The following is a 16,217-nucleotide window of genomic DNA, read 5'->3' on the forward strand; positions in this document are numbered from 1 at the left end:
AAAGGTTCTGACTTTGTAGATTAAGCTATCTAGCTTATATTTTTACTCCTTGGTTACAGTTTTTTTGGCACTAGAGAGGCCATTTAACATGAGCCTCTCCCCATCAGAAAAAAATGTTGATAAATAATCTCTACCTTTCAAGTTTGTTGGCATGGATGTGTGCAGAGTACCAGCACACTGCCAGGCCCCCAGAGGACACTGTATACATTACAATATACTGATAGCATATTCATATAGAAGGGCTCCAGAGCTACCCACAGTGAGAGTAAGAAATCTCTCTGAAGGGAATTAGATCCTCTCATTTTTCCTGGCTTAAAATCACAAAAATAGAAGAGAAAGTGGTAGCTTCATTCTAGCTTTTTTTCTAACTTTACAGTGTAATATTCCAATAGATTGTATCTCTTTATGTATTGTATCCCTTTTATGAAAATACACAGACTTCCAGTTTCTAATCTGGCATGTAAGCAGCTAACAAGTCTTCACTCCAACCCAAAAAGTGAAGAGCTAAACAAACAGGAACATCAACAACTCTTCTTAGATCTATCAGAGAAGGGAGGTCACAGGGAAAACCACCACCCCAAAAACTGGAGACAGACAGGCAGATACAGAGAATCACAACTTAGCAGAGCGGAAACCTTCACAGCAACCAGTACCTGAAGAAATAAAGGTAAAATAAAAACATTTACTTTTTTTATTCTTAATAGATCTAACAGATAATAGCATGTTCAAAATAACAGTAACAATGTATTTGATTATATATGTCTGTGTGTGTGTGTGTGTGTGTGTGTAAGTGAATGGCAGTGAAGACACAACAAACAGAGCTGAGGAAGGAATTAGGAATACTTTGTTATTGTAAGGTACTCACAGTACCCATGAAGTGGTATAGTGTTATCTGAAAGTGAACTAGAATTAGTTGTAAACATGTACTGCAAACTCTAGAGCACCCACTTTAAAAAAAAAAAAGCTTTTAAAAAATGAGTATAATTGATAAGAAAGGAGAGAAGATTGAATCATATAAAATGCTCCTTTAAAACCACAAAATGCATAAAAGAAGTGGAAAAAATGGGAAGAAAGAATAAGGGCAACAAATAGAAAACAGTAACAAATGTAGTAGGTGTTAATCGAACTATATCAATAATCACCGTAAACATCAGTGGCCTAATGCACAAATTAAAAGATACAGATTGTTGGCCAGGTGCAATGGCTCATGCCAGTAATTCCAGCACTTTGGGAGGCTGTTGCAGGAGAATCACTTGAAACCAGGAGCTCAAGACTAGCCTGGGTAACATACCAAAGCCCTGTCTCTACAAAAAAACTTTAAAAATTGGCTGAGCATAGTAGTACATGCCTGGAGTCCTAGCTACTTGGGAGGTTGAGGTAGGAGGATGGCTTGAGCCCAGGAATTAGAGGTTACAGTGAGCTGTGATTATACTACTGCACTCCAGCCTGAGAGGCAGAAAGAGACTCTTAAAATAAAAAAGAAAGAAAGAAAATTGTCAGAGGAATCAAAAAACAAGGACCAACTGTATGAACTATTTGTTGTCCAGCTGAAATCCCCTTTAAATATAAAGACACATATAGATTAAATGAATGGAAAAAGATATACCATGATCTTACTAATCAAAAGAAAAATGTAGTAATGATATTTATTTCAGACAGAGCAGATTTCAGAGCAAACAAGTTATCAGGAATAAAGAAGAACATTATATAATGATTAAAAAAAAGGGTCAATACTCTCAAGAAGACATAACAATCTTTAATGTGTATGCACCCAACAACAAAGCATCAGAATACATGAGGCAAAAACTGACAGAACCGCAAGGATAAATAGATTAACCCACTATTACAGTTGCAGACTTTAATATCCCTCTATCAAAAATGGATAGGTCCAACAGGCAGAAAGCCAGTAAGAACATAGTTGAACTCACTAGCATCATCAATTAACTGGATATAGCAGACATCTATAGACTATTTCATCCAACAGTAGCAGAATATACATTCTTCAAGTTCACGAGAAGCATCCAAAAGATAGATTACATTTGGGGCCATAAAACAAACCTTAGCAAATTTAAAATAATAGAATCATATAATACCTCAAACCACAATGGAATTAAACTAGAAATCAATAACAGAAAAATGTCTAGAAAATCTAAAAATACTTAAAGATTAAACAACACACTTCTAAATAATATGGGTCAAAGAAAAAATCTTAATAAAAATTTTAAAATATTTTGGCTGGGCACAGTGGCTCACACCTGTAATCCCAACACTTTGGGAGGCCAAGGCAGGTGGATTACTTGAGGCCAGAAGTTCAAGACCAGCCTGGCAAACATAATGAAACCCTGTCTCTACCAAAAATACAAAAATTAGCCAGGTGTAGTGGCGCATGCCTGTAGTACCAGCTACTCAGGAGGCTGAGGCAGGAGAATTGCTTAACCCCAGGAGGTAAAGGTTGCAGTGAGCCAAGATCATGCCACTGCACTCCAGCCTGGACAACAGAGTGAGACTCTGTCAAAAAAAGAAAAAATAAACAAAATATTTCAAGCTAAATAAAATAGAAAATACAATTTAAAAAATTTGGGGGATTCAGTGAAAGCACTGTGTAGAGAGAAATTTGTAGCATTGAATGATTATATTAGAAAAGAATATGTAAAATCAATGACCTAAGTCTCCACATAAGAACACTAGAAAAAGAAGAACAAACTAAATCCAAAATAAGCAGAAGAAAATTATTATTATTATTATTACTAGAAGTCAATAAAATTGAAAGCAGGAAATCAATAGAAAAATATCAGTAAAACCAAAAGCTGGTTCTTTGAAAAGATCAATAAAAATCAATAAGCCTCTAGCCAGGCTAAGCAAAAAAAAGAGAGAGAACACACAAATCAATACATGAAAATGAAATGAGGGACCTCAGTAAATATTCCATGGACATTACAAGGATAATAAAATAATTACTATGCCCATAAATGTTAAAACCTAAACAAAATGGACCAATTTATTGAAAAATACAATCTGTTAAAATTCACAAAAGAAGAAATAGAGCATCTGAATAAGTCTATATCTATTAAAGAAATTGTATAAATAATTAATAACTTTTCAACACAGAGAGCACCAGGCCCAGGTGGGTTCACTGGTAAATTCTAACAAAAATTTAAGGAATAAATTACACACATTCTTTAAAATCTCAAAAAAAAAATCAACATAAAACCGGATATCCAGGAGAGATTTGGGAGTGGGGGAAAAACAAACATAAATACCAGCTCCAACTGAAAAAAAAAAAAATCTCTTTCAAAAGATAGAAGCAGAGGGACTACCTTCTAACTCATTTGATGGGGCCAGAATTACCCTAATACCAAAACCAAACAAAGACATTACAAGCAAAGAAAACTATAGACCAATATCACTGATGAACATAGAAGCAACAATCCTCAACAAAATATTTGCAAATGAAATCCAATAATGTATAAAAATACTTCTATACCACAACCACGTAAGTTTTATCCTAGGTACACAAGATTGGTTCAACATTCAAAAATCATTTAACATAATCTAGCACATCAATAGTCTACAAAATAAAAATCACATGATCATATTATTAGATACAGAACAATAATTTGACAAAATCAAACATTCATGATAAAAACTGTCAGCAAACTTGGAATAGAGATTAATTTTCTCAACTTGATTAAGAGCATCTACAAAATGTCTGTAGATATCATCACACCTAGTAGTAAGAAATTCAAAGCTTTCCCACTAAGATCAAGAACAAGCAAAAATGTCCCCTCTCACCACTGCTTTTCAACATTGTGTTGAAAGTTCTGGATAATTCAATAAGATGAGAAAAGGAAAAAAAATGGTATACAAATTTAGGAAGGAAGAAATAAATTGGCTTTATTTATAGACGATATAATTTTCTATGTAGAAAATCTAAATGAATTGACAAAAAATCCTAGAACTAATAAGTGATTATAGCAAAATGGCAGGATACAAGATTAATATACAAAAGTCAATCACTTTCCAATATACCAGCAATAAACGAGTGGAATTTGACATTAAAAATACATTACCGTTCACATTAGCACCCCCAAAAATGAAATATTTAGGTATAAATATAACAAAATATATACAAAATCTATGTGAGGAAAACCAAAAAACTCTGATGAAAGATACCCAAGACAAAATTTAAAATAGAGAGATATTGCATCTTCAAGTATAAGAAGACTCCATATTGTCAAAATTTTAGTTCTTCTCAACTTGACCCATAAATTCAACACAATCCCAATCAAAATTTGAGCAAATTATTTTGTGGATATTAACACACTAATTCTAAAGTTTTTATGAAAAGGAGAAAGACCCACAATAACCAACTCAGTATTGAAGGAGAACAAAGTAAGAGGATTGACACTGCCCAATATCAGACTTCATATCTTTATATTTCATGTTTACATTACTACAGTAATCATGACAATGTGTTACCAATGAAATAATATACAGGTAGATAAGTGGAACAGAATAGAAAGCTGGCATATAGGCCCACATAAAGCCAAGAAAATGACCCCAAAAGCCAAGAAATTGGCCCACATCAGTTTGTCAACTGATCTTTGAGACAAGAGCAAAGGCAATACAATAGAGCAAAGATAGCATTTTCAACAAATGGCTCAGACAACTGGACATTCACATGCAAAACGCAAAATTATAACACTTCTGGAAGATAACATAGGAGAAAATCTAGATGACCTTTGTGTACGGAGATGTCATATTAGATGCAATACCAAAGGCACAATCCATGAAATAAATAATTGATAGCTAGAATTCATTAAAATTAAAAATTCTACTCTGCAAAAGACACTGTCAAGAGAATGATAAAACAAGCCACAGGCTGAGAGAAAATATTTGCGAAAGACACATTTGATAAAGGAGTGTTATCCAAAATATACAAAGAACTCTTAAAACTCACCAATAACAAAATGAACAACTCAATTTAAAAATGGACAAAAGACTTTTACAGACAATTCACCAAAGAAGATACACAAATGGTTAGTAAGCAAATGAAAAGATGCTCAACATCATATATTATTAAGGAATTGCAAATTAAAACAACAATGAGGTACCACTGTGCACCTGTTATAACTGCCAAAATCCAAAACACTGACAACACAAAATGCTGGCAATCATGTGGAAAAACAGAAACTCTTTTTTTTTTTTTTTTTTTTTTTTTTTTGAGACGGAGTCTTGCTCTGTCGCCCAGGCTGGAGTGCAGTGGCGCGATCTCGGCTCACTGCAAGCTCCGCCTCCTGGGTTCACGCCATTCTCTTGCCTCAGCCTCCCGAGTAGCTGGGACTACAGGCGCCCGCCACCACGCCCGGCTAATTTTTAGTATTTTTAGTAGAGATGGGGTTTCACCGTGTTAGCCAGGATGGTCTCGATCTCCTGACCTCGTGATCCACCCGCCTCGGCCTCCCAAAGTGCTGGGATTACAGGCGTGAGCCACCGTGCCCGGCCCAGAAACTCTTATTCATTACTGGTGAGGATACAAAATGGTACATCTACTTTGAAAGATAACTTGGCAGTTTCTTACAAAACTAAGCATGCTTTTAGCACATGATCCAGCAATCACACTCCCTGGTATTTTCTCAAATAAATTGAAAACTTACGTCCATACACACACACAAAAAATGCATATGGATGTTTGTAGCAGCTGTATTCATAATTGCTAAAACTTGGAAGCAACCAAGATGTTTTTCAGTGGGTGAACGGATAAATACATTGTGGTACACCAAGACAAAGGAATATTATTCAGTGTTAAAAAAATGAGCTACCAAGCCATGAAAAGACAAAGAAGAAACTTAAATGCATGTTGCTAAGTTAAAGAAGCCAATCTGAAAAGACTACATACGGTACAATTTTAACTATTATAACATTCTGGGAGAAACAAAACTATGGAGAAGGAAAAAGATTAGTGGTTGCTAGGCAGGTGGGGCAGGGGATGAGTAAGTGGAGCACAAAAGATTTTCAGGGTGGTGAAGCTATTCTGTACAATACTACAATGGTGGATAGATGTCATTATATATTTGTCAAAACCCATAGAATGTGCAACCCAAGAGTGGGCCCTAATGTAAACTAGAGATTTGAGATGATAAGGATGTGTTGATGTAGGTTCATAGATTATAACAAACATCTTACTCTTATGCAGGATGTTAATAATGAGGAAAGTGAGGGGGGATATTATAGAAAACTCTGTTTTCCTCTGAAAACTGCTCTAAAAATAAAATTTGTTAATAAAACATATTTTGAATATGCAACAAATCAATGTTTAGAGAAGTTAGAAGATTAGTTCACCAAATAACATTTCACCTTATACCAGCACTCACACAAAATAATTTCATAATCAAGAAACTCACACAATGATAGACTGGGTTAAGAAAATGTGGCACATATACACCATGGAATACTATGCAGCCATAAAAAATGATGAGTTCATGTCCTTTGTAGGGACATGGATGAAACTGGAAACCATCATTCTCAGCAAACTATCGCAAGGACAAAAAACCAAACACCGCATGTTCTCACTCATAGGTGGGAATTGAACAATGAGAACACATGGACACAGGAAGGGGAACATCACAGTCTGGGGCCTGTTGTGGGGTGGGGGGAGGGGGGAGGGATAGCATTAGGAGATATACCTAATGTTAAATGACGAGTTAATGGGTGCAGCACACCAACATGGCACATGTATACATATGTAACAAACCTGCACATTGTGCACATGTACCCTAAAACTTAAAAGTGTAATAATAATAAAAAAAATAAAAAAAAAGAAACTCACAAGTACTGTCAAATAGCTAAATAGAATAGTTGAAAATGTTCAAACTTCTTGGGATCCAGGTCAGTACTGAATTTAGCATCTCATGTCCTATTGTCCTTTTCTCTCCTTCTACTGTTGGGTGTAGTTGGGGTCTTGGGAATCCAGTCCATATTTTGTCTGTATTGAAAAATAGCATTGAAAAATATCTCAAAAGAAAGGGAAACAAGATTTGGCATTCAGAAAGTAGAAAGGTTTTCTAGAAGTAGGGATGCTTTACATAGGTTGTAATGCAAAGAAGATTGTCAAGAGATAATTTCCTGGCCTGCAGCAAAAGAAGAACAGAATCAACTTGGTAGGTGGAAGTGAGGCATGGGAAATACAGGAATTCATAGTCCTCCAGAAAGATCCAAGGTCAAAATAATTACCAGAAAGCTTGGGGAAGAACATGTTATGAAACAAAAACAGATTGTATGGGGGCAATTTCTCAAATCACTGCACTGAAGGAAAGAGTGGATGGTTTTCAATGAATAAGCAGAGCAGGAAGGTAAGAATATGAAATGAGGAAAAAACACCACAACATCTTCCTGGAGGGAAAGACGAGTTAGAAGACAGCCTTTAGGAATAGAAATACAACTTTGGGGATGCACCAGTAAGAAACTGGGTCAAAATTACTGCATTCCTTAGAGAGATCAGTTGTGAATTGTGCCTGCTTCCATATGGAGTGAGAAAGAGGGGCTTGGAGGATACTGGGGACGGAGGGCACAGAATTATATTCTCTCTGGTTGGGAACGAGGAGGAATCTTACCTATGGAACAATTTAGGACAGGATTATTTTTAGGTTTGACATAGTTAACCAGTAATTACTAAACACCTTTTATGTGCCCCCTTCCAACTTCCCACGTTGTACCTTTTTTTTAATCATTCCCATTGGTAACAATTCAAGAAGAACCAGCTCTTGCCTCCTAAGAATGAGGAAATTCTACAGACCCAACATATCAAATGATTAGCTGAGAGGGTATTGTTGCTATGGGGGAAAAAGGGCAATTTGGGGAAAATTCCGTTCATTTAGCAAAATTTAAAATAGTGTTTCTTTAACAATGATTATTTTCTACATGTTTGTTTATTTTCTTTAGGGAGGGGAACTGACACAAATTTTCTGGAAGGTTTATAAAAGCTATTAGCCAGATCTGGAACAACTTTCACTACATGGCTTCTGGAGATCAAAAGCAGTAAAGAGTGCCTCTTCGAAAGGAACTCCACTTGCCTCAGGTTGTTTGGTATGGAGCATGTATTAGTCTATTTCGCATTGCTATAAAGGAAAACCTGAGACTGGCTAATTTCTAAAGAAAGGAAGTTTCTTTGGCTCACAGTTCTGCAGGCTGCACAAGCATAGCACCAGCATACCCTCGGCTTCTGGTGAAGTGTCAGGGAACTTTTACTCATAGCAGAAGGCAAAAGGGGAGCAGTTGTGTCACATGGCAAGAGAACAAGCAAGAGAGAGAGGAGGCAGGTCCCAGTCTCTTTTTTTTTTTTTTTTTTAACAACCAGCTCTTGTGTGAACTCATTACCATGGGGAGGGCACCAAGCCATTCATGAGGTAACCGCTCCCATGACCCAAACACCTTCCACTGGGCCCTACCTCCAACATTGGGAATCACATCTCAACATGAGATTTTGGGGGGGGGACAAACATCAAAACTATGTCAGGGCACCATTTTGTGCCACTGCAGCCCCACAGGATAAAGTCAAGAAAAACTTTCTATGCAGTCTCACTTTACTGTGGTTTAAAATCTGTGCTTACTACAATGTCATGCATTTCAAAATTTCTCTGGCTCTTGTAGGCAAGCTGTTATTTATCAGGACATCTGGAGTTGGTAGAGGAGGACACCATCTAAATCAGTGGTTTTTAAACTTTTTTCACCTCAACCTACAGTAAGAAGTAATTTTTATAGTTACCCTGCACATACATGTATAAAATACACATACAAAAATACATACAAACTGAATCAAGAGAATCATAAAACAATAATGTATTATCCCTGAAGCACTGTGAAATTTCAATTCTAGCTCTATTTTATTCAAAAAAAAAACCCTTGTCACAGTCCACCATATTGATCATTGTTCATTTATAAGCCATAAAATGCCTGAAGTTTGTGACTTCTCTTCCCAAGTGGCTACCATGACATGCCTATTCACTGCCACCTGATTCACAAGACCTTCCACAATCTGGTCACATCTCCCTGTTCAGCATGAGTTTCCCACTTCTCCTAACATATCTTTTAGAATAATATAATAGCTTCCTTTTATTGGGTACCGACACTGTGATAGTTTCTGTGCTAAGAGATTATATGAATCATATCTTGACTACTCACAATTCTGTAATGAGGTTATTAATTTGCTTCCAATATATAGATGAAGAAACTTAAGCTCAGGGAAGTTGAAGCAAGTAAGTGACTGGGCTGGAACTTAAGATGGGCATAACCCTGGAGCCTATTCTCTTTCCACTGGAACACACTGGCCTCCATGTCAGAGTTTCTCTTTAGTACCCTTCCACTCATCCTGCCTGGAGCCCTCCTGTGTTCATGCTGTTCTCCTACCTGGAAGGCCTTCCAACCTCCACTTCTAGCAATTCACAACTGCCTACTCTTATTTCTGAACCCAGACCGACTCTGCTTCTCCTAAGAAGCTGCTCGAATAACTTTGACCCATGCTCTCCTCTCTTCTTTTAACTCTGGGAGGCAGAAAAGCTCAGGCCAGGTTTGAACGCTAGTTCAAAGACATAGTGCCCAAAGATGGCACTCACTTTCCGTGTCTCCACTTTCTCTTCTGTAAAATGGGGATAATAATTGCCCCTACCCCATAGGATTGTTGTCAGGGTAAAAGAGTTAATAGACATAGAGTGATTAATACAGAAGCTGTTGCATAGCAAGTGTGCAATAAATGTCATTGTTATTCAGTTTTACCCAATGATCACTTCATGATACGCTGTCCTATTCCTTAATCATGTATTCATCATGCATATATCTAATGTCTCTGCCTAGAATGTCAGGTCTTCATGGGCAAGACTGTACCGTATTTTCATCTTTACCCCAGAGGCACACAGGACCAGGCATGTTGTATACATTTAAAAATATCAAATTTTAACTTTACAAAATTGGCCAATGCCAGAAAAAGAATGATGACTTCTTCTTCTCCTCCTCCTTCTCCTCCTCCTCCTCTTTTTTCTTTTTTATTATTATTATTATTTTTTTTTTGGTATCAAAGGAACATCCAGTGATGATTTCGTTTTGGGAAACTCAGTAGGATGGCTTGTAAGTTCTATGCACGGAAGTGCTCTTGGGAAGAACTACCGTACAATACTGCTCTGGGCTCTGCTTGGTGCCTGAACAGATTTAAGTTTCAGAGATTCTGTACTGAGAGTGGGATGTGCAAAAATGTACACTGCTTTATGTTTCCAAAACCGATGTTAGCTTAGCTTTAGAGTCTTTATTTTCACTTAAGTTTACCCAGTCACTTCAAATTTAAACCTTTCATTTGAAATGATTCTCTCCCTCCCACTTCTTTTTCTCTCCTTCTTCACCAGGGTAGTCAAAGTTCCTAAGCCCAACCATGGCAAGGATGGAGTGAGAAATAGGCCATACATCTGGAGGTTTTTTCTAGCTCTGGGTTTTTAATGAGCTTGTGAATATGGCTCTCAGAGGTCAGTTTGTTATACGTGGCTCTGCAGAAAATAGAACATTTTAAACATCCTCAATATAGCCACTTTCTTTGTCTCTGATTTTCTTTCTAACCTCACTCAACTGTATTCATTCTGTAAACTCCATCCCCCAATACTAAGCACCTTGCTATAAGGAAGTTACAGTTTACAGTAAATGAAAAAACCTCCAGCCTGGCTTACTTTTGCCACTAGCCATAAGAGAAACACATTTCTCTCTTGTACACAGAAACACAAAACAGCACAAAAAAGGCACATGAAGAAATCCCACAGGAAAAGGCATCCAGAATATCTAAAGCAAACAACATATTTTACTGCATTTATTATCTTCCCAAGAAATGAAAGTGTGAGAGCCCTTAGATATCTGTCCGCAAAGAAAACATTTCTGTTCCACTAGAAATAACCTACTAAGTTTGACGGTGCCCAGATACTGGTCTTCCTTCTACAAGTTCACCTGTTAAATGCTGTTTGTTCCTCAGAATGGGGTTCTGCATTCTTACTTCCACACTCACTGTTAAAAGGGAGCCTGGTTCAAGCAAGATTGGTGAGTGAAAAGGAAATGTAGAGAGAAATGACAGCTCCCTAAGAAGCAACACTTTTTTTCCCTAGAAAGTGACTTGAATCGACTTCAGTTGAAGAATAAATCATCCTCAAACTGCACCTGCTCTATTGATGGCTCACCGAGAGTTCTAGAAGAGCTCGGACACTCACTGATTGTGCAGGATTCTTAGAGTTACTACCTGTCATTGTGTGATTTTATTCCTGAAGCCCCTGGTGAGTTATATGGCATGTGCTTATGTAGGTGGAAATAGAAATGTATAAATCAGTATATGATCAGCCAGGTCTGAGAATTTTACAGCATCTTTTGACATATTGGAAGCAGACTAAAATTGCAAAAGCAGATTCTTGGCTTCAACCCAAAGCAATAGGTAGTGCTGTGATCAGAGAAGTGCTAACTAAGTTTGGAGAAACTTTTTTTACAAAACACACACCAACATTGGTTTGTTTTCTGAGACTGGTCCTCTAGACTTCTTGGGATATCTCTGGGGACCCTGTTTGCTAGACCAAGCCACAAGCTCAGGTGGCCAGTCAATGTGGCCCATTGCAGCCTGGGTTCAGCTGCCCTTGGGACTTATGGCAAAGACAGATGTGAAATACTGCTACGGAAGGGCTAATTATGTAAAAAGTAGTTATGCGTGTTAAGAAAACTTTAATGTATTACACTAAATAAACAATTTTTCAGTAATAGCCAAATATAGAACCAAAAAAAAAAACAAAACCTAGTTACAGAGTAAAATCTTCCTGACTTATACTAAGTTTATTTTGACTCCTCTTTCTCACAGTCTCTGCATAATTGATTTAAAAGCAAATTGCATTTCTAATAATAGATTAGTGTTATTTTTCTTCTACTCTGCTGTAAGCCATAAAAGCAAACATGCCCACTTAATCCATTTTCAGAGTTTCTAAACAACCTGCCTACTCCTTCTCAAATAGTGTGAGTTCCCCCTTCTGAAGTAAAATTTTTGGGGGGCAAAGTCATATTTTGAAATTCTTCTTGTCAAAGCAGAATTCTGTCTTTGAACTCCCCTTTCCAATAATTCTATCCAGGCATGAACTGGTATCACTCTCTCTGCTTTATGCCTGGATAAAACTATCCTTATAGTTTTACACCAGAGGCTTGTTTTCAAAGAATGAGCATCATTTGCTATGGTGATAAATATACTCTGTAGAAAAACTTCAGACTACATTAAAGCCATTTACTAAAGTTTTGGAGCAAGCGGGGGCTGGATGGCAGAGAGTGGAGGGGAGGACCTCTTTCAGGAAGTAGATGGAACATGGGTAGCCACAGTCTACAGTTCTGTGTTCTTGGGGCATGCAGAAGGAAGAGAATTAGTTGTCTTTTCTGGTCGGCTGGGAACAGGGAGATATGGTTTCAGAGCCTACACTCAACCCAAAGTCTGGCATGCCCATAAGTGATACCATGGCCCAGAAACTTAGGGTCAGCTTCAACCTGCATGAACAATAGCATGTTTGGTGAGAATGAAAAAATTATATCACATCATTTTCCCTGTGTTTAACTCTCCAGTGGCTCCCATTGTTCTTACAATAAGATCAACCACCAGCTAACTTCCAGGTGCTACTAAACCCTGCCCCGTTTGGCCTCAATGTCCCTCACAGACTGTCTCCAGCTTGCGCTCGGCCACACTCCTTTTTCTGGTGCTCCCACTCAGCTCCTGCTCCTCTCAGGACTTTCTTGACTTAAATTGCTCTTTCCCACTCACCCCTCACCAACTCCAATATCCTTTAAGTCTTCATTTAAATGTCATTTTTTCGTGGAAGCCAATTTAAACTTTCATCAGTTTCTCTTGATACAATTGTTATGAAATCATAATTTGCTTAATCGCTGTCTTACACATTAGACTGGAATATCAATGAAAGTAGGAACCACGTCTGCCCTGAATTCTCAGAACCGAACACATGTCTGGTCTATGGTGGGTGTTTAGTAAACCTTTGACAGTCAAATGCCTGAGAATGAATGAAGTTGTGCAAGAGAACATGGCGGAATACTTCATTAAGTAACATGTTGTGTTTCTAGCATTCTGAAAACCCTGCAGACTAATGTCTCCCAAATACCCAGTGCAGTTATATAAAAAGATTTTATAATTTATAAACAAAATAGAGACTGGGTGCTGTGGCTCATGCCTGGAATCCCAACACTTTGGGAGGCTGAAGCGGGAGGATCACTTGAGCGCCGGGGTTCAAGGTCAGCCTGAGCAACATTGGGAGAGGAGACCACATCTCTACTAAAAATTTAAAATTTATCTGGATGTGGTGGCACATGCCTGGGTGACAGAGCAAGACCATGTCACAACAAAATAAAACAAAACCCTCCAAAACCAAAATAGATCTTTTTTAAACTTATAGGATAAGTTTAGTCTATCTTCAAAGCCAAAATGACATTCCTATTAATTGTGGGAGGTAAAGGGGAAAAGATGCAGGAGGATTGAAATATTGTAGCACAATTCACGTGCTATGCCTTCCTGCCATCTCAGCTTTTCATTTAGTGGATTTTTAAAATTTAGAATTCCAAGTATGGCACTTCCTGCTCTCTGTTACTGCAGACAGCCGTCCAGGCAGAAAAAAGCATCTGGACCAGAAATCATCATTAGCAAGTGACAGAACTGGAACAGGTACTAGAGTGATCCAAGATAATTACTGGGTAGAAAAGACTGATCTCGACTGTTTCCTGAATGTAGCTGAGTTTGACCCAGAACAGTGCTTCTCAAACTTTAATGTGCATATGAATCACTCGGGATCTAGTTAAAATGCAGATTCTGATTCAATAAACATAGAGTGGGGCCTAGGGTTCTGCATTCCTAACAAGCTCCCAGGTAACAGACGGGACTAGTCAACATGGATTGGCACAGGTCAGAGGCCACAATCATGCCCAGACGCAAAGAGTGTTCTTCACAGAAAGGAAGCGGTGGGGCCACGCCCAAAAGGATGAACAGCAAAGCCCAGATGTCGCCAGCAGAGGGCAGCAGAGGGCAGGTTAAAGTGCACTGGACTCCGGCCAAACTCAGCCCAAAGGCAGCTCTAAAATAGTTCAAATCAGAGTATGCCTAAGAGGACAGGGGAAAAGCAGGCGCTGAGACCACCAGCGGCCTGAAGGGAGATGTTCACATGGATCGAATAAACTCACTGGAGGGAGCACTTTGTGACAGCAGAAAGAACACCAATCCCGGGCAGGAGACCAAAGATCTAAGTCAAACACAACAAGAGAGCAGTACATTGGGGCCAGCCACTCACCATCAGCCTTGATTTCCTCATCAGTCAAACAAAGGGTGGTCGCTAATGAACGCTTCCAGTCTTCACGTTCTGCGTCAGTGGTTCTTGTTCAGACCTCGAGGAATCTGGAAGAGACCATGGAGACACGGATGGTCACCTGCCAGGGTGAGGCCCTTGGGAATGTGATGGGCAGGGAGTTGGTTTTGTCTGAAAGTCAGGGCTCAGTGGAGGCTTTTCTATTTTAATTATCATTTTCATTTGTTATCAAAGAATACGTGCACTTCGGACAAAAAGTCAGATAGGGAGGGGCCCGGTGCGGTGGCTCACGCCTGTAATAACAGCACTTTGGGAGGACGAGGCGGGTGGATCACTTGAGGCCAGAAGTTTGAGACCAGCCTGGCCAACATGGTGAAACCCCATCTCTACTAAAAGTACAAAAATTAGCCAGGCGTGGTGGTGTGTGCCTGTAATCCCAGGTACTCAGGAGGCTGAGGCAGGAGAATCACTTGAACCCGGGAGGCAGAGGTTGCAGCGAGCCAAGATCATGCCACCACACTCCAGCCTGGGCGACAGAGCTAGACCCTGTCTAGAAAAATCAGATTGGACTAAAAGGCTTATAACCAAAACAACAGTCCCTTATCCCTCTTACATTCCTTATCTTTTTCCCCCAGAAACAATGTCTTCAAACTCTTTTACTGTTTTTCCTCCATTTTTTGCCTCCATATTCCTGAATAATATATACAATATAATCCTATTACTTGATTCATTAGCTATTGATTTTTACTACAGTGGATTAGGATAACAGTTCAATTATACTATCTTTTCCCCTTCATTATTCTCTAAACATAATTTGTCTTATTAATATATCTTGAGTCATATCTATATTCAGTTTCTGTATTTTGACTATGTACATATTATTCATTAAGTCAGGTAATATACTATGACTATATTTAATTTCTCATACAATTTTTTGTCTGTCCTGGAATTAATAATTGTCTTATTTTTTTCATATGCTTTGTTTAAACATCTGACTAAGTTTCCCATACCCTCCAACATGCTTCTATTGAAGACAGTTTTCCACAGAGGCATCTCTCAGATTATTCTTGCTTTCACCTGTTTTGCATTGGATCCCACACATCCTGAATACCATCCTTCCTTCTCCTAGTTTGCTTCTTCCTTTTAGTGGAGCATTTCCACCAGCAAGGCCCACCAGCCCTTCCACCAACACCTTGACAGTAATCAGGGTTGTCTAAGTCACAGGCTCTTGTAGATTTCTCAGGAAGAACTCATAGGATTGCTACTTCCTGAGTTTGGGCATGGTCATAAAGCATGTCTGAACTGTGTATGTGAAGGTAAGTTTGGCTGGATATAAACTCCTTAGCTGACATTTTCTTAAGTATTGTAATTATTATTCTGTTGTTCTCGGGCTAACATACTGCTCTTGGATGGTCTGATGAAAATTTTATTTATTTTCCCTAACATGTGAATTGTCCTCTTGCCTGGATACCCAAAGTATCTTTTTTCTCTGTCTCTTTTAGGTCCAATGTTTACTAGAATATGTCTTGGTGTTGGTTTTCTGGGGACCAGTTTTCCCAAGTCATTCCTTTTAATATGAGACCTGACTTCATTTTTTTATTTCAGGCAAGTTTCCTCATATTACAGATTTTAGTATTTCTTGTGCTTCATTTATTTGCTTTTCTCCTTTGGGGGTTCCTATAGCATGTATATTGGATGTTCTTTGTTCTTTTATGTATCACTTTCTCTCAAACACTTTCTTTCCTTCATTTCTTGATTTTTAAAATTTTTTTCTTTTTCCCTCTTCTATTTCTCTTAAGACAATATTCATTGTGTTAATTAACTTTTACTTTCTTCCCAGTTTTATCGTTTCTAATTTTTAAACAAGTT

The sequence above is a fragment of the Gorilla gorilla genome, chromosome 15, assembly GCF_029281585.2.
Source record: "Gorilla gorilla gorilla isolate KB3781 chromosome 15, NHGRI_mGorGor1-v2.1_pri, whole genome shotgun sequence".
Classification (NCBI taxonomy): Eukaryota; Metazoa; Chordata; class Mammalia; order Primates; family Hominidae; genus Gorilla; species Gorilla gorilla.